At 42.6% G+C, this 19,900-nt stretch overlaps 1 protein-coding gene across 1 annotated transcript in view; it reads right to left on the reverse strand.

The window, feature by feature from the left end:
• Window positions 1-19,900, reverse strand: part of LOC124556373 (lipase 1-like) — a 214,741-nt gene that overhangs the window by 13,824 nt on the left and 181,017 nt on the right. The gene's annotated exons all lie outside the window — the stretch shown is intronic.

Raw genomic sequence — 19,900 nt, forward strand, 5'->3', positions numbered from 1 at the left:
ACCAGGAAGTTTTCATTGTATTTTAACCTAGCGTTCACCTCTTAATGGTGTGGACATTTACCAGAAGCGAAACCCTTATCGGATTCCATGTTAAACTGTATGTCTAATTTTCGGAGAGCTGGATCCAGGGGAGGTAGCTCAGCATGTTTGGTCAGAGGTTAGCTGCCCTCTGTAATAAAAACAAGTGATGGAATGGATTGATAACGAACCTTAACGGATGTCAGGGGACGTCCGCCCCGAACAAATGCAACGAACAACACCGAACAAAGTAAGATAAAAAAAAAAGCTGCATACTGTGAGATTGGTAACTGGAAGGTAATGGGAACGAATTCTGGTCAGACCACGGATTTTTGTCTCTGTTTTTTAACATACCAATCACCTCTTAATGACATGGAGATTCGCCATAACATGTTTCGTATTCCACATTAAACTGTAGAGCGCCTCTTCCAAGTGGGATAACTCACTAGGGAGGCACAAGTCTTCGAAGTGAAATCCAGTCGAAAGACCTGCACCAGGACATTATTATTAGTTCTACCAGTATCTATATGTATATAAAGTACATACATGGTCCTTCTATACATAATATAAATTAAAGTGTCCCATGGCCCTTTCTTCCTATTTATGAATGATAATCTTAGGAACTACTGTAGGGATTTTGACGATGTAGTCATTAATATATACACTGATTCACAAGGAAGGTCGATGCATATACATAATTTACAAATATTTGGTGAAAATTGGCTGAACTGTGGTGAATTACAGTCCACCACCGCGTTTTTTCTGTCTGCATGTGAAGGTTAATTTCGGGAACTACTGTAGGGGTTATGACAATTGCTGTGTGGGGGAGGGGAGCATAGACTGTGGGGACTTCCCCATCGACAGGTTGAGTGGCTGTGGAGGCTTTGATGCGAGGCTCGCCTTGCGTTGTTAGTGGACTGTGGTCTGGCAATCTACCCATGCCTTTAGGTGCCACAGTATGCCAGCATGTGGTGGGTGCTGCTTAAATCGTTTAATTTATATGAAAGTGATAATAAGTCACCTAATGTTGTTCCCTGATTTTTAATCATAACTGTATGCAGTAGCCTCTAAACAAAATTACCAATATGATAGACAATTTGTCTATCCATGTGAAGCGAGGCAGGTCGCTTACATAAGATAGAAAGAAATGTCGTGTCGCCCTTCCTTCCACCCCTCCCCAATTAAGATCCTAGTAATCAAGCGGTGAAGCATTTGCAGTAGATTGACAGAGTTTGAAACGCTCCTAAAAGGCAGTGGGATATCCCATAATTGTAGGTACAGAAAGCTGGTCAAAACCTTATATTGATACCAGTGAGATTTTTGGGTATATATATATATATATATATATATATATATATATATATATATATATATATATATATGTCAAAAGATTACGATAATGGGAAGTGGAGGTGCTGTATTTGTTGCAATAGACAAGAAAAGCTAATCTACCAAAAGAGAAATTGAAGTTGCATGTGAAATTGTTTCAGCAAGTATTAGTATCAAGGGTGGATATAAACCTGAAATAGGATATTTCTATCTACAACCAGACTCAGTCCAGTATGTAACCGAACGCTTAGAGAAAACCTCAGTTTGCTAGCATGTGTGTTCTACAGTCATACTGTTATCATTGAGACTTTAATCATCCACATATCGACTGGAAGAATTACAGTTTTTTGAGTGGTGGACGTGGCAAGACATCCTGTGAAACAATATTAAATGCCTTCTCTAAAAAGTACATAGAACAGATAGTTCATAAGTCCACTCACAATGGAAATGTATTTGGAGATAATGGCAACAGTAAGCCCAATAATGGGGCTATGAGAATTCTGGTGCAGTCTGTATTGTTGCCAGCTTTTCCCTATCTCCATCCTTCTGATGTCTCAGGCTCATTGCTCTATGTATAAAATGGCAGGAAATTCGAAATTAATGGTGGGATATTCGAAAATAGCCCCACTGTGCCACAGTGTTTCCCCTTCCCCTGTGATGTCACTGTGGAAGCAGGACAGTTGTCCTGAGTGTAAAATGGCTGTAACTTTAAAAAAAATCCGAAATGGAGCATTGTCCAGTTTGTGTAAAATTCAAACCTGGCGAACCAGTATGGGTGTCTTGAGAATATGAGCACAGTGCCATGACATCACAATTTAAGATGGCTGACCTGGGAACATGAGGACAGTTTCTATAATGTCACATTCCAAGATGACGATCAAAGATGGAGGAGCTGAGCATATGAGCACAACTTCCATGATTATCAGGTCACTTGTCCTAAGTTTAAAATCATTAGTTTAAAATGGTGACAATCTAAGTTTAAACAATCTCCCACATCCCTCCATTGTCACAACTGGCCACTGTAAGTTTGTAATCCAAGAGTCCACTTCTCCTAAGTTTAAAATGATGGGATATTCAATTGAATCCTCCTGTTCTAAGTTTAAAGCAGTGGGAAATTCAAAAATTCACTTGTCCTGAGATCATAATGACAAGACATTCAAAAAGACATTTAAAATGATGGGAAGCTCACAGATTGTCAGAACTAGACCACTTGGCTGAACTTCAAAACTGTGTAGCTCATATATGTAGGAAACGAGGGTTGGTATACTGCTGCAAAGTAGAATAATTTTATTGTACATATAAATATTCTTTAAAATTCTACCAGCCAAGCTCAGATGAGAGAAGGCTAGCTCGGGGTCAGTATGCCATTCAGAATGTCAACAAGACATACTGTCAATGTAACAGTTATCAGGGCACTGTATGTGTTATATGACAATATAGGGCAGCAATAAGAATAAGAATAAGAATCTTTATTAGTCGTTCAGTATTTTCTTATACAATGAGCTTTGTCAATAAATTCAGTTACAGTATAAAGATGGTTATATTCTCATAACAATGTACATATAAATCATATGAATGTTAGTGTAGTACAACAGCAAACATTTGGAATTTTATATAGTGTTAATTTCACAATGAAAAAGAAAACATTATACAAATTTATATTAAGTGGGGAGTATTCATGTTGATGACACTATGTCACTATCATATACATGTTGATAACACTATGGCATTATCCTAAGATATTGATACAAATATAGAGCACTCAAAATAGATCTATGCCTATATGTTAGATATTGTTTTTCCAAATTTCGGTCCTACTACAGGCAGAGGTACCTTTCTCTATGTTAAAACAGCAAATCTGCCACATTAAAATATTTATATTCATCAACTGAGTAAAATGCTTTACCTTTGAGCCATTGACCCAATGTTGTCTTAAATTTATTTTTAGATACTGTTTGTACAATTTTAGGGAGCATATTAAACAGTTCGAGGCCTACATATTTATAACTATTATGTATCTTGGACAATCTAGAGTATGGCAGATCAATTGTGTGGTTTCTTCTTGTATATTTATTTATTGAATAAAGATCACTCCACTGGCCAGGTACTGGGCACAGCACAGTCCATGTGTATGGACTGTGCTGTGCCCAGCTGCAAATCCCTGAGCCACGTGTCAAAAGATATCGACAGGAATAGGCAACACACGTCAACACTTTGCATGCATTGCATTGCCTGCTGGGGAGCCTAGTACAGAATGGCTGAACCGTGGCAGCTGACACACTGCATGATGTCATTGGTGGGCACCAGTGCATGTCGGAGCTCGCCAACTGTACTGTCACATCATCAGTTTGGAATGGTAGCAGATGCCAGTCCCCTATTGTTCGTATGGGCTGTGTCCTCCTCCACAATTGGCACATCCTATAAAGCTACACGATTTTACATTCAAACGCACTCTAATTTTAGAACTGGACTGTTTTTGGCCTCTTAGTTGTCTGTCATGAGACAGTAGAAACATTCTAATGTAGGAAATCCATTTCCAGCGCATGACATATATTCAGCTGGCAATGTTTTAGTGTACACACTTATGCATACACACACACACACACACACACAAAATATCATATAGGGGCTGCAATGATCACAAACTTTTTGATATATGACAATATTATTCTTTAACTAACATTGATTTTTCTTGCTGTATGCAAAATTTGTCAGTACCTGTTTGCCACATAGTTCTAATTGGACAGTATGGATAGTGCAAGTGAAGATCCGCTTAATAGCGCCCTGGTATAACTTTTACACCCAATACGACATCAGTTCTGTGTGACACAAGTCCTTTATAGGTTTTTGCAAGTATATAGCATCAAATTTTTACGAAATTCACGTCTGTTTATGGTTCATCAATTGTGGTATGTTTCCATCATTCTGACAGAATGATCGTTGGTTGGCGAAAGTATAACTCAAGGTACTGACGTCTACTGCCTTCATGCATTTTGCAATGTACAGTGTGATCTGAGTTTCGAATGTAGATGCGAAACAGTGCATGCAGTTTTATTGTCGCCCAGTTACCCAGTGACAATTACTTTTCAAGATCATCATCTAAAGACACATGTAGATTATAGGAAATAGAGATTTTTGATGTTTAAACGCGCGCGCGTGCGCGTGTGTGTTGTAGTATGCAACATTGCATGACTCACACTGTCATCTACAGTGTTCTACACCACAGTTGGAGATGTTTTGACATGGGTGTAATAGTGTAGAAACGTTTTTTTATTTATTTAAACAACTATGGTGGACGTGAGCAGACTGCAACATTAGTCGATGTGCAGTTGCGAGGTCACCATTATTGTGGATGGAACACATCTGACAGTAGCAGAGCTGACTTGTGTCACACCACAATCCAACTTGGGAGTGTCTGTAGCCACATGCTGCGAATCTGCAGAAACGCCTTCTCCACTAGCACAACAACAGCAGATGCCTTATGATGCATCAGATACTTCTGCGCTGCCTGCTGGGCGAAATGTGCACCTTATTCACATTCTGACGCTGTGATTATTGTTCTGCAAAAGCTGTACCACAGACCACAGCTGCACCACAAATAGTCGATGTAGCTATCATACTGATCACACAAATACAGGGCTGTTAGTATCTCCCAGTCAAACCAGTGCAAACAATGCCATCAGACAACGATTTTGGTAGGTAGTGCTGGACTATGAATTGGAAGGTCGTGGTGTTTGATTCCACATGAGACAGTCATAGGATTTTGATCTGTTATTTACCACCTCTTTCAACTCTGGCAACGTCTATTTGTGTACAGTCAAAGGCTGTAATTATAAATTGTACAATATCTTGGAGTTTGGACGTAGTTAATGGGAAAATGATTAAAACTAAAGGCAGACAGAAGACACATCTTCTTGGGTGTACACCAGCAACGCTTCACCCATATGATTCCATAGAAAACTAAAGTTTCTGCCATTTGAACAAACAAATGGCTGTTAAATGTAATACATTACAGAACATTTTTCTATACTTTACACAACATAGAGGCATATGGCATAGGGTGCACTAGAGATACTGTTTGTTAGTGTGTGAAAAATACCTATCTGTACCATCGAGTTAGAAATCATAGCTCAATATCGTATTCTTTAGTCAGGAAGACGCATATCACAGAGCATTTTATGAAACTGGGAAGATGGTTACCTAATCATAAATGTCCATATCATGTCATTTTTATTTAAACATTTACAGTGTTGCCGCCACAGTGTGTAGTAGGATATGGTTATCCTTTTATTTATTTGGATTTTTATTTCAGTTGTGCAAACGCCTGCAGTACCTCCCAAGAGTGCATTCCTGCACTGGGTGCCTAGGTTGATATCACGATCAGCTGCCCCTCCCCCTCCCCTACACCACAACATATACCTCCGACCACTGAACATAATTAGGTGGACACATAGCTATTACTAATTATTAGAAAGTGACTTTATTCCTGACACTGTAAGTTTAGCTGTAAGACACCACTTCTCATCACATCACTGGCGTATTTCTAAAGCTACACGGTTTTACACTTATCCATTTTCCAATTTTAAATTGGTTAGCAGTCTACTCTGCTGTGAGGAACATGATGTAACAACTGTGAGCGTTATTTTCAGAAATATACACGACATAGCTAGTGCCGCTCACTACCTAATGCTGTGCACAAACATTCCACTGGCGTTACTGTCCCTCTGACTTTCATGATTCGAATGCTAACCACTATTAACACTACGTGCGGCTGTCTGCAGAATGGAATATCGGTCAGGTGAACCTTAAATAAGGCTGAAAAAATCTTATGGCATGGTTGGAAAGACCTAAATGAAATTGTCCTTTTGTGTGCAGTGGAAGGAAGGCGCTTGAGACATTCTAAAATCATTCTCTTTGAAACATAAATCTCATACAAGACCGTGCCATCAATTTGGGAATATCGTTCCAGTGTTTAGAGCTCATATCGAGAAAGTATGAGAACAGACATCGAATTCACAGATGTGGTGATAGTATCTTAACAAGTCGACGCAGCCCATAGAAAAGTATAAGAAATGCTAGGAGGGACTTAAATTTCATTCACTGCAAGAATGACTAATTCTCACAAAACCATGTTGGGTAAAGAGATGTATATAGAGAAATCGCAAAACTAGATATTATCAACATGTATATGGATGCTCATGAAGAGAAAGGTCTAAGAGATAGAATTTCTGGTAAAGCTTTCCACAGTTTCATCCAACAGATGACCATAATCGACCTCTTCTCTGAAGCTTAATTTTTTATTGCATGTTAGGCACAGGCTTAGACCTATAGCTGTCAGTATGTCTGATGCCATTATGGTGATGATGATAATCAGCAATGTTGGACCTAACAGACACTGAACCATACGCATTGCATATTTACTACAGACATATAGTGTTCCTACATCAAGTGTTATTAGAACATACACGGTTCATGGGGAAATCTCATCTGTTTATTCTGTATATACACTCCTGGAAATTGAAATAAGAACACCGTGAATTCATTGTCCCAGGAAGGGGAAACTTTATTGACACATTCCTGGGGTCAGATACATCACATGATCACACTGACAGAACCACAGGCACATAGACACAGGCAACAGAGCATGCACAATGTCGGCACTAGTAAGTGTATATCCACCTTTCGCAGCAATGCAGGCTGCTATTCTCCCATGGAGACGATCGTAGAGATGCTGGATGTAGTCCTGTGGAACGGCTTGCCATGCCATTTCCACCTGGCGCCTCAGTTGGACCAGCGTTCGTGCTGGACGTGCAGACCGCGTGAGACGACGCTTCATCCAGTCCCAAACATGCTCAATGGGGGACAGATCCGGAGATCTTGCTGGCCAGGATAGTTGACTTACACCTTCTAGAGCACGTTGGGTGGCACGGGATACATGCGGACGTGCATTGTCCTGTTGGAACAGCAAGTTCCCTTGCCGGTCTAGGAATGGTAGAACGATGGGATCGATGACGGTTTGGATGTACCGTGCACTATTCAGTGTCCCCTCGACGATCACCAGTGGTGTACGGCCAGTGTAGGAGATCGCTCCCCACACCATGATGCCGGGTGTTGGCCCTGTGTGCCTCGGTCGTATGCAGTCCTGATTGTGGCGCTCACCTGCACGGCGCCAAACACGCATACGACCATCATTGGCACCAAGGCAGAAGCGACTCTCATCGCTGAAGACGACACGTCTCCATTCGTCCCTCCATTCACGCCTGTCGCGACACCACTGGAGGCGGGCTGCACGATGTTGGGGCGTGAGCGGAAGACGGCCTAACGGTGTGCGGGACCGTATCCCAGCTTCATGGAGATGGTTGCGAATGGTCCTCGCCGATACCCCAGGAGCAACAGTGTCCCTAATTTGCTGGGAAGTGGCGGTGCGGTCCCCTACGGCACTGCGTAGGATCCTACGGTCTTGGCGTGCATCCGTGCGTCGCTGCGGTCCGGTCCCAGGTCGACGGGCACGTGCACCTTCCGCCGACCACTGGCGACAACATCGATGTACTGTGGAGACCTCACGCCCCACGTGTTGAGCAATTCGGCGGTACGTCCACCCGGCCTCCCGCATGCCCACTATACGCCCTCGCTCAAAGTCCGTCAACTGCACATACGGTTCACGTCCACGCTGTCGCGGCATGCTACCAGTGTTAAAGACTGCGATGGAGTTCCGTATGCCACGGCAAACTGGCTGACACTGACGGCGGCGGTGCACAAATGCTGCGCAGCTAGCGCCATTCGACGGCCAACACCGCGGTTCCTGGTGTGTCCGCTGTGCCGTGCGTGTGATCATTGCTTGTACAGCCCTCTCGCAGTGTCCGGAGCAAGTATGGTGGGTCTGACACACCGGTGTCAATGTGTTCTTTTTCCCATTTCCAGGAGTGTACATATAAACAGAGTGTATGTATGTATCTATGTCCATGATCTCCTCCTAAAGATTGGCACCGATTTCAACAAAATTAGGCACGCAAATAGCAAACTTCATGAGTATAAGCACTATGAGGTTTATAACCTCCTAGGAACAACAGGAGCATAGATACAGAGAGAAACGAGTTATTCCAGCTGCTGGTATACTGGCTGTCCTGCATGACAGGTCTGTTGTTTGGGAACTATATTGCCCTGCCTTATCGACCAGTTTTGCAGGGTGGCCTACACAACAAGGGCAAGAAATGCTTTTCCAGCCCTCAACACGAAGGCTGCCCTGATCAGCCAAGGGGCTACCAACAGCGTCCTCAATGACAGTTCAGTGAACATAGTTGCGTATGGGCCTTCACAGAAGGTGCCCAGTTCATGAACCTATGCTGACTGCTGTTCATCACCGACAGAGGCTGGAATTTGTACGCCAGCACCACAACTGGATGTCCACAGAGTGTCGACAGGTGGCCTTTACAGATGAATCACGTTTTATGCTCCATTGGACAGATGGGTGTTGGCATGTATGGCGTGAAACGTTTGAAAGCAAACACCTTGTAAAAAGGGAGCTTATGGTCTGGAGAATGTTTCCATGGTATTCCCTGGATGATCCTGTCATTTTGGCAGGCACACTAGATCAACACAACTATGTATCTATTCTTGGGACCATGTCCATTCTTACATATAGTTTGTTTTTCCTCAGAATGATGGCATCTACCAGCATGACAATGCAACAGGTCACACAGCTCACAGTGTACATGCATGGTTTCAAAAGCACCAGGATGAGTTTACCATACTCCCCTGGTGAACAAACTCCCTGAATTTAAACCCAGTTGTGAATATGCCTTGATCAGGCAGCTCGTGCTGTGGATTCTCAGCTGAGAAATTTAGTGCAACTGGCGACAGCACTGGAGTCGGCATGGCACCGCATCCCTGTCGGTATCTTCCAGAACCTCACTGACTCTCTTCCAGCATGTCTCACAGCAGTCCGCATTGCAAAAGATGGTTATTGAGGCTTTTGACAGGTGGTCACATTAATGTGACTAGACTGGCATATTTAGAGTTGCGTTGTGAGACGTGCGATCTCTTTTGATATGCCTAGTAGCAGTGAAATGTATCCACTCTCCATACAGGAAGTACACGCATGGTGTACAAATAACAGTACAACTCACAAAAATAGTGTGTACACTATCACATACCTATACACACATTGTGCACTCACGCACATGGTGTGCAAAAAGCAAAGTACTGACTCACATACCCAATATGAAATCACACACAGATGTGCTCAGAGATATATACACCTATACACACACTAAGATCAGTGGGTCATACTAGTCCACACACACACACACACACACACACACATACACACACACACACACACACTTTATTGCCTAAGTGAGGAGTGTGTGAGCAGTAGGGTTTTGATCCTACCAGCACAATTGTCTCAGTTATCATCATGTCATGACAGGCCACTTCTCATTTGCGATACACTGCATATGTCATTGCCTTCATGATTGAATACTGACTTGTTGCACTATAGCAGAGCGGGAGCCACAGTGCTGCCAACACTGCCACTCAGGCACTTCAAGTATTCTTCAACCCTGAAAGCCATTGATGCCACAAGCTGCACGTGGTGACACATGTGTTTGTACAGTATGCATACATTTTTGAGCAGAGACCTACAAACTTCAATATGAGCGACACATTTGCCTCATCTTACATAAGGTAACACTATTGTTGGCGCATGATATCCCATAAGAATTAACCACTGCATATCCAAATGTGTCAAATGCATCTGTGTGGAACCTTATTACTTCATATGGACTGCAACCTTTCACCCAATGGATGAAGCTGTGGTAACTTTGGATCTGTGAAATGAGTTTTCGCAAAGTCATGTGGAACCGGCACATGTGAAGTTTGGATAGCTCTTGTATCCACATACCAACATAAAGATGGGTCGTGAACTCTACCAAGACCAATCCATCTCCAGAGTGACAAAGTTCTTGTTGAAGATTGTGGCCCATTTAAAATTTGGCCTGGTGATATACTCTGATGCACCATGATGCCTCTCCCAATGGATAACTAAGTGAATTCTCTGACATTTTGTATAGTTTTGCCGAAAGTTGCATTATTCAAAAGTTTGTAAAAATCTTTCTCGAATGTACACATCCCAAGTGTCCCCTTCTCAGTGTTTAAATCAATATATCCCTTTAACCATGAATGCAGCTTGAAGGAAATAGCGTGAACGACTCTATCCAGTTTCAATGCCAGCTTGAGACGTTGTTGGATATACGATAATGTAGCATGTACCTTGCTTTTCCCTCCAGCATTGTCGTCAGCTTGGGGTGAGAACTGTTCTCTGGAAATCAGTGCTCTGGACACAGTGGCAAATTACTGTGTACCTCTAGGAGGTGCCCCTTTCAGAATTTGCCAGCATGTTTGATATTTTACCTACTATGGTGCTTTTCTTATCAGACAGCTATCGGAACACTTCAGTATGTAGAGGGTGTTGCATGTCTTCTCTGTATAAGTCGTTTACACCTAAGCACATGATGTAATGTAAATCATCAGACGCATTGAACTTTTCATGCTTTTGTGGATTGTTTACCTTGCCGTACCTGACAAAGCAAACCGTAAATACCTCGTTCAAAAAACAACACATAAACATTGGTCAAGAGTTCACTGTTGACAAGTGTCTTTTTCAACATAGCGTGTCCACAAAAGCCCTGACATGGTATAGTTGTAGGCAGGATCCAGATCTTATATTTCTGGGCATACACTCTGGTATCTTTCGAAAATATCTCCAAGTAAGCACACATCTGTGTTCATATAAAGTTTCGGATATTCCTTTAAATTTATATCGCTCCCCACAGCCTGTCAGAGGACTGAGAACAAATTCAAAGTTAGTGTACATGGCAAAGACTACTAGCTCCTTGTATAGATAGTTCTTGAACTATACGATTTTATTCTGCTCAATAGGCATTTCAACACATACCAGGTCTTTGTTAGAGCAATCCACGAGATACTGCGTTAATCGTTAACTCATTGGAAACGAGTTCAGACACGTAGGGCCGAAATGCCAGTTATGACCACGTCTACTCCTTTGGGGGAGAGAAGGTGGGACATAATTTTCATTCAGCAGTTGTGTTGTTTCTTACACTTATAGATTAATAATAAATCTGTATGTTTTGCATGCCAACCAGCGACTCAACAAAAGTAAAGTTGTCCAACATCTTTGTGTGCAACCAAACCTTCCTCTGTCTTGCAATCCGTCATGCCTTATACAAGGATAGATATATGCAGATTCTGCTTCTCAAATTTACTGATGCCATGAAGGCTGATGGGAAAATAATACCATTGTGTTTATAATACATACTAAAATCCACGGAAGATGTGTGGCTTGCTTATCATTTCTTTTGCAAGTCAGAAGTGCAGTACTGGTCGTTATTTCAGACGTCAATAATGCTCTCTTTTTTAGTTATATTTTCTGGAAGGCAGATATGTAGGGACCACCCATGTATTGGGACTTTATGAAGAGCTTTGCCTGAATCTCTTTGTTGGAATTCAGAGAGCTGGGTCTGTATTGGCTTCAGGATAAACTCATCAAACCACTCAGCAACAAAGGTGCCCCATGGTATCTTGCCATTATCGCCTCGCTTATGTATGAAGACATTCTTCGAGACACCCTCCTTAGGTAGTAGAGTGAATTCGCAGCGTATCGTAGCGCTGCACTTAATGGAAGGATACCATGGATCATTTCAGATCTTGAAAAGTTTCCTTCCTAGAACTTGTAGGCACACATTCATGAAAATAATTGGATTGGCCATATTACAGATGCGAGTAAGCAAGAGCCTGTCTCCAAGTGCACCTCAAATCACTGAAAACGTAATTTTGTGCAGCTTACCTGCACATCCTCATCTTCACTGTCGGAATGGACGAAGGGGCTGCTGTTATCTGATAGCTGATTGCCACTAATGCTATGTAGACTTCAACCCGATGGCCCAGGTGTCGGCAGTAGTGGTGCAGCTACTCACAGCAAATGGTTCAAATAGCTCTAAGAACCGCTCGCCCACCGCGGTCGGCTTTTTCTGTGTAGATCCTGCAATAAATCTACCTCGAAAATGACTTCGAACATTGTACGTGATTCATATGACGTGAATTTGAAGGTAGTGTATGCAATGAGTGCAATAGGAAAAGGAAAAAAGGCTGCTCAAACGTTTTGTGATTTGACGGACCTTCCTCCTCCTCCCAGTAGGTTCAGCACGTGGATAAAAACACTTTTAGGTGCCTTGACTGTTGTGTCTAAAGCATCTACGAATGTGCAGTAGAAAAAACTGTGAGTATTAATGGAACCAGGGACATCGCTGTTCCACTTTATGGGACATGGCAACGTCGCGGACATCGTGCCTTGAATGGTGTAGTAAGTGCTACTTTTCTGGAGAATGGAAAAGTTGTTGTTGTTGAGTGCTTATCTAAGTACTGCCACACCTGCCATGGTAACACTGAAGGACATATTGAACATCAGTGTTCTAAGAATTGTGATGGTTATAGTGGAGGTATGGAGTGTGATGGAGCTCTACAAATATTTCAGAGGTCGGTGCCCGTTTATAACATTAGCAATACGAAGTACCTAGGCGATGGGGACTCTAAAGCTTTCAATAAAATTAATGAGTTCAATGTTTACGGTGATACCTTGGTAAAAAACCTGGTGTTGTGGACATGTGCAAAAGAGGATGGGTGCTAGATTGAGGAAACTATGAAGAGAAATGAAAGGAAAGTTGCTATCTGATAGAAAATCTCTGCCTGGCTGAGGCAAATTGACGGAAACTGAAATAGACCTTCTTCAGAGTTATTATGTACTGGCCATTAGACGAACTGCACCTCTGAATGATGTTACAGCAATGAGAAAAGCTGTATGGGCCAGTTGTTCACAGATGACCACCCTGTTCACGGACTTTTCCCTAAAGGAGCAGATTCTTGGTGTGGTTACCGAAAAGCAAAAGAAAGTGGTGAAATATACCATCATAAGCATTCTCTTCCTGAGCCTGTTATGAACGAAATAAAACCAATTTTAGAGACCTGAATGACCCTGTTTTGCTTAGTAAATGTCTTCATGGAGGCACTCAGAATACAAATGAAAGTTTCAACCATTGCATATGGGAAAGATTACCCAAGAATGTTTTTATAGGACTAAATACATTAAAAGTTGGTGTATTAGATGCAGTGGTATGTTTCAGTGACGGAGTGATAGGAAAGTTGAACGTCCTGAGAAATTTAGGCATTAATGTGGTTCTAATATGGGAGATCAATTGCTTGCGTGTGACAGACAATGGGTGCGTGAAGCTGAAAGATTCGCTCTTCAAACTACCAAAGAAGCAGGAAGTGCTAAAAGGATTGCCAAGAGGTAGCTTGAAGATAAAGAAATGCTGCAGGATGAAGACTATGCTTCAGGAATGTTCTGAGGCAGAGTTTAATTGGACTCGTATCTTTATTTGCAATTTTTCGCAAGTTGTATTTTTCAGAATTCAGGTACAAATATTTCCTAAAGTTTATAAAGCATTGCTCTAATTTCTTTTCTGTAACTTGCAGTAGTCCATACTTATGTAGTAGGCCTAAGCTTTATTGCAGTATCAACTGATTATAGAAAAAATAACATTTTTATTAGGAAAAAATTGTAAAAATTAAAATGTAAGATGTCATATTTTTTATCCTTGTAATATACATAATAGGTGGAATTAAATAGGTCTAGTACCTCAGCCATCGTGTCATGTATATATCTGGTAAGAATTTGGTCTCCTTCAAATGTAAAACATTGGATTAAATGGTACCTCAATTTGAGGAAGCATTTTGGAAATAAAATTGCATCAATTTCTTTGCAATTTTTTAATAACCCTAACCAGTTTAAAAAATATTCAAAATTCTTCTAATTTGTTTAGAAAGTGTGCTGCATCACCTGATATCAACAAAAAATCTGTAAAATATATAAATTATAAACAGTGCCTGAAATAAATAGGTGCTGATTTTTACATAATATTGAGCCATAAAAGTACCCTGCATCCTTAAGTAACTTTGCAACGACAAAAAAAGTTGGCATTAAAGTAATTCCGTTCATTACAAGAGTAATTTACAGAATTCATCTCCTCAGGACTAGCAGGTGCTATATTTTACTTTTAGTATTTATTTTCAGAGGGATAAACTGACCATAATTTAGCTATTGCTCTCATCCTGATGCTGTATAGTCACTGTTTGTTTGGTGGGTAATAGTAAGTATCAAAATAATATCGCAGATACGAAGTTCAGAGAACTATATTATTTATATGTGTTGTTGGTAAAAAACCGAACCCCATACCCACTCAAGGCTGTAGAATTAAGTATGCCATTGCCTTGAACAATAGTTTCAGTATGGCTTACACGTGGTTATAAGTGGTCAATATTGCTATCAGTAATGTGTTTTCCCATTGTAGCTATAAGTCCAACCGGGTAACACAAACAATCAAAATCTATGTCTATGGCTTACTGCAAATGTGAAAATTAAGATACACTTAGGAGTCAAGTTCACGCGGCGAGGTCACACGACCCAATTAACCATCCTAATAGTAACAGTTTAAATACAGAATTATATATGCCTTTTCTTTTACACCCTGTATATACTGCAAGGCACCTTGTAATGATTTTGCTTCACACAGTGAACGAAAAAAAGTATCTTATTTATTTTCAATGGCACATAAGCCGAGCAATGTTGTGTCACCTGTAGGATGGCGAAATAAGGAGGTGTTTGAGGGAGACCGATGATTGGTGGAGACAGCGAGGAGGCCAATCTTCGTGTTTAAAGGAAATGGTCGTCGATATTACAGTAGCACAAAAACGTGCAAACAAAAAAGTAAATTAGACAGTTACAGTAAAGATGTGTAACTCAAATGTATGTAAGAAAACATAATTTACTAGAATGATATCGATTGAAAAAGATGTTTGGAATCCAGTCGAGGAAGGTAAATGGAACAGCCAACAGCCCACGTTCATCATAGCGTGGCAGTACAATGGGACCCCAGACATGGAGTAGCTGTTGTGGAAGATGAACGAATTGGGTCGTGAGCATGAGTGCTTTGGTGTCTTTACACAAACTTTCTTAGCAATCTAACCGAGCAAAAGAGGCTCATGATAGAAGACAGTATATGTGTTGTGATTCGAGTGTGAGTCAGCTGTGCAATTGTGTGCACTTTCGAAAACTGTTTCTGAGTACATACATCATATGGAACATTTGCAGCGAGAATAGTGCTTTTGCACTTGCTGCGAAGCACTGTGAACTATCTCTTAGCAACAGTATAAAGCCTATAATACGCTAAGGAACTGCAAAAACGACTCATGGTAGGCGCCAACACCTCGTTGAATAGGCCTTTTTTGTGTATCCATGATCTACTGTTCAAATGAGATAATACAACTGTTGACTGAACACTGAATGCATTTTTGAATGATTAAAACCAGTACTACCTATCCGCTCACGATTATCCCAAATAGTTATCTGCCTCAAAACTCATCCTAAAGTTCCTTTCCAATATACAGAATAAAAGGATGTCAAACAGTATGGGATTTGAGGGGACACAGTATGCAGTAATAGCTGTCGTAGAGGGTGCTATGTCGTCCATATTGCCATCACATTGGGAAGAAATTCTTGTGCAGCAATTGTTCAGCTAATACACAGTAACTGACTTAAAAGTAGAGGAACTCCAATTTCTATAAAACAGTTCCATATGAACACAACTAATTTTATTGCTGTAAAGGTGTCAACAGCTAAAACAAATACAGTCCACAAAACAAAACTGTTACGATATGCTCGGGTACTGTAGCGGTACCACCGTTTAAGATAGGAAAGTTAAATCTGGTGAAATATTTCTGAGCACACAAGTTACAGCCAGGCGTGGGCCTGTTGACAGTAAGTTACGCTACCAGCAGTTGCGAATTAGAATGGAGGCCACAGGGCCGTAGACCTGCTGAAAAGAGTAGATGCAGCGGTTTGCATGGCCAAAGTTACAGGTAGAAGGGGCCCACTGGACCAACCCGGGTGTTATGAATATATGACACGGAGTGGTGCGTTAGCAAAACAGAGGCGCACAGCCGCTAAAACAGAGGTTTTTTTTAACTTTATTGTTATTTTAACACCTGAACAATCAGGTAGGCTGGCAGCGGCATGCTACGCCGCTCTTCAGCCATAGTGGTGACAATAACAGTACAAGAACGGAGAATTTAAAATGAATAGAGTGATGGGCAAAAAATAGTGGTCACAGATACACAAAAAACACGGAGCCGTTCACACGCGACGAAAACGACACGGAAAACATGTTGACACGGCGCACATAGCACTGATGAATCCGACGGCACAAGTGAACGTAGAAGCGGGACGGCGGACACTAAAAACACAAAACGACGTCACACACACGAGACACAGATGGCGATGATCTCCGGCGCGCGAAAGTCCACGTAGCGTGTGCGAGTCCGGGGGCCTGCCAAGAGGGGAAGAAGGGTGAGGGCGGGTGGAGAGGGGAGAACAGAGATGCCAATGGCTGAGGAGATGGGAGGAGGAGTAGAAGGACAGGGGAGGGGAGGCCCGGGGGAGGAGTGGTGAGAAGGGGAGGAGGGATGGAGGGTGCCCAAAGGAACAGATACAGGAAGAGGGAGGGAGGATCAAAGTTGGTAGGAGGGGTATATGGAGGGCAGGAGGACATCATCAGGGAGGGGGAGCTGGCGGAAGCCACCTTGGGAAAGGGTAAGGTGGGTGGAGAGATGGAGACCGGGTGGGATGTGGGAATACAGGTGCGGCAGTGGGCGGGGGTGGGAGAGGATTGGGGAGACGAGCGCGTGAGGAGGATCGAGTTTACGGGAGGTGTACAGGATCCGTATCCTTTCAAAGAAAAGGAGGAGGTGGGGGAAGGGGATGAGATCGTACAGGAGCCGCGTAGGGGAGGGGAGACGGATGCGATAGGCGAGGCGCAGAGCATGGCGTTCAAGGATTTGGAGGGATTTGTAAAAAGTAGGGGGGGGGGGTGGAGATCCAAGCCGGATGGGCATAACAAAGGATAGGGCGGATGAGTGATTTATAGGTGTGGAGGATGGTGGAGGGGTCCAGACCCCACGTACGACCGGAGAGGAGCTTGAGGAGACTGAGTCGGGAGCGTGCCTTGGCTTGGATTGTCCGGAGGTGGGGAGTCCAGGAGAGGCGACGGTCGAGGGTGACGCCAAGGTACTTAAGGGTGGGAGTGAGGGCGGTAGGACGGCCATAGATGGTGATATAGAAATCAAGGAGGCTGAAGGAAGGGGTGGTTTTGCCTACAATGATCGCCTGGGTTTTGGAGGGATCTAAAACAGAGGCGCACAGCCGCGTATAAATAGGCGCCAGTTCACTAACAACAAGACAATCAAGTGTGACAGCACTCCTGGATGGCGGGGCGTGTCACACTACCGGCTACACGCAGCAGCAGATGGGGCGACAGCGTTCCAGTCCACTCCAGGTCGCTGGTTCGATCCTCTTAGGCCAACGCAGGGTCTGCAGCCATACAGCAGCGGTCCATGCCATGGCTCGCTACCGCGGGCAGTCTTGTTGGCTCCCAACACACACTGGAGGCATCCCAAGGCGAGGGCCGCAGATTTGGCTGTCGGATTGCAGGCGCCTGTTGTCGCCGCGATCCGAACCACGACGGCGAAGAAGCTCGCATCGGGCCACCTTGCGGCTTCCCGCGAGTGGCGCTGAGACAACGGGGACTGAGGCGCTGAGTCGGCTGCTGGTGCAGCCTGACGTTGTCACAACTCTGCGGCCGTACAAGGCCGACACACAGCAGTGCACTGTATGTGTCGATGAGGCAGCCGTTTCGTGCCAAGCTTATTTCGCAGACAGCGAAGTGGTGTCCTCAGCACTGTGGGACTCAGTGACACAGACCGAGAGGAACGGGGGCACTGTAGCTGGAAATAATAAATCACTTGGGAAACTCGGACGTGTTTTAATAGGGCGCATCCTGACACTCCATCCACGTCCAACATACCTTCTACAGTACCTTCAGTTAAGTACATCTCACACCAGTGGTATAGTAACACACACTGACAATAGCGACAACACCACATGTAGCTAACTTTTAGCAGTGTGTTTCTTCCCTTCCTATTGTAACGATTTTACTTATTGACCTTTTTGATTCTCTGTGATTGCTTACAATACTGCATATTGTTTTATATATTTGCTATAACACTTTTGTCTGTTAGAATTGCCGAGATGCTTCTGACCTGTATAAACAAATAAGAGCAAATCTTTGTAGTTATGCAGTAGTTGCATGGCAGCCTTTGGGCCTTCGGAATTTGGCCGAAGTAGCTACAGTTCTTGTCCCATTGATACCATAGTTATTTTTTACATTTTATTGTTTGTTGATGCATTGCAAGCATAACACAAATATAGCCGAGGTATGCCGAAAGTGGTTACACACTGAGTCACAGGCGGGTATACGACAAACATTTATTTATTTACTTAAACTGCGAATATTAGGACCATCAGGCCCTCTCTTACACCTAACCAGGTGTTCTACATAATTTACTTTGCATATATTACAGTAAGCATGTTACACTAAATTTCTAAAAATAGAAATTGTAAGAGTACAGATAAGAAAAACGTACACATATTTGATATTTGTACATGGTAAATACAACAATAATTAGAGATTACAATAAGATAGGTTTTTAATTATAAGTGCCAGCAGCAATGGGCATGGAGAAAGGAATGGACGAGAAAGGGAAAGATGAATGTGATATCACAGTTCAAGAATATAAGAGAGCAGAAGGTGGGTGACTCATTGGGAGAAGAAATGAAAAAGAAGCATAACTGGGAGAAGAGGGGTGCATTGGCTTTGCTTTCTGACAGAGGGGAAGTTGGGCTGTATACGTCAGTTTTGGTGAAGCGCTCTGACGATGACAGGATTTCCTCCACTTTTTGTTAAAAGTAGCAGTACTTCGAATTGTACGAAGAGTGCAAGGCAGGTGTTCCAGAGGCTGACAGCAGAGGCAGTGAAGGAGTTTGCCAATGTTTTTGTTTTACGTATTGGCACAGGTAGGGCAGGTGAGACCCTGCGCTTATATTATGATTGAACGAAAGATGTTTAAACTCTGAGGCGAAGTACTGGGGTGCTTGCGCACTAAGGAACATGTGCGGTTAGACATAGCATGTGGTAGTCCTATAACTTGTCTGGCCACAACCACCCTACTTGGATGTATAAAGCTCTGACTTATCAACGAATGTTGCAGATGTAACGTCACAAGCATTCACGGTTAGTTCTAACCATCTCATGCTTTCAGTACTTGTACCATGTTTAATCACATCACAATAGCGGTGGAATAGTTCGGACTATGCTTCTTTGCCATGAAGTGGGATATATTCCATGTACGAGAGAAAAATTAAATATGTGTGTTAAGACAGATGTTAAGCTATTAGATACGTTCTTGAGCGTGATTATGCTAATACAGTCGTTGTCTATTGCTTAAGAAACTCTCGTTATTGCTTTACTTGTTGTATTTATTATTACGTGTTTTAGATGGAAAGTCTCTCTCTCTCTCTCTCTCTATC

The sequence above is a fragment of the Schistocerca americana genome, chromosome X (genome assembly GCF_021461395.2).
Source record: "Schistocerca americana isolate TAMUIC-IGC-003095 chromosome X, iqSchAmer2.1, whole genome shotgun sequence".
In the NCBI taxonomy this organism is placed as follows: domain Eukaryota; kingdom Metazoa; phylum Arthropoda; class Insecta; order Orthoptera; family Acrididae; genus Schistocerca; species Schistocerca americana.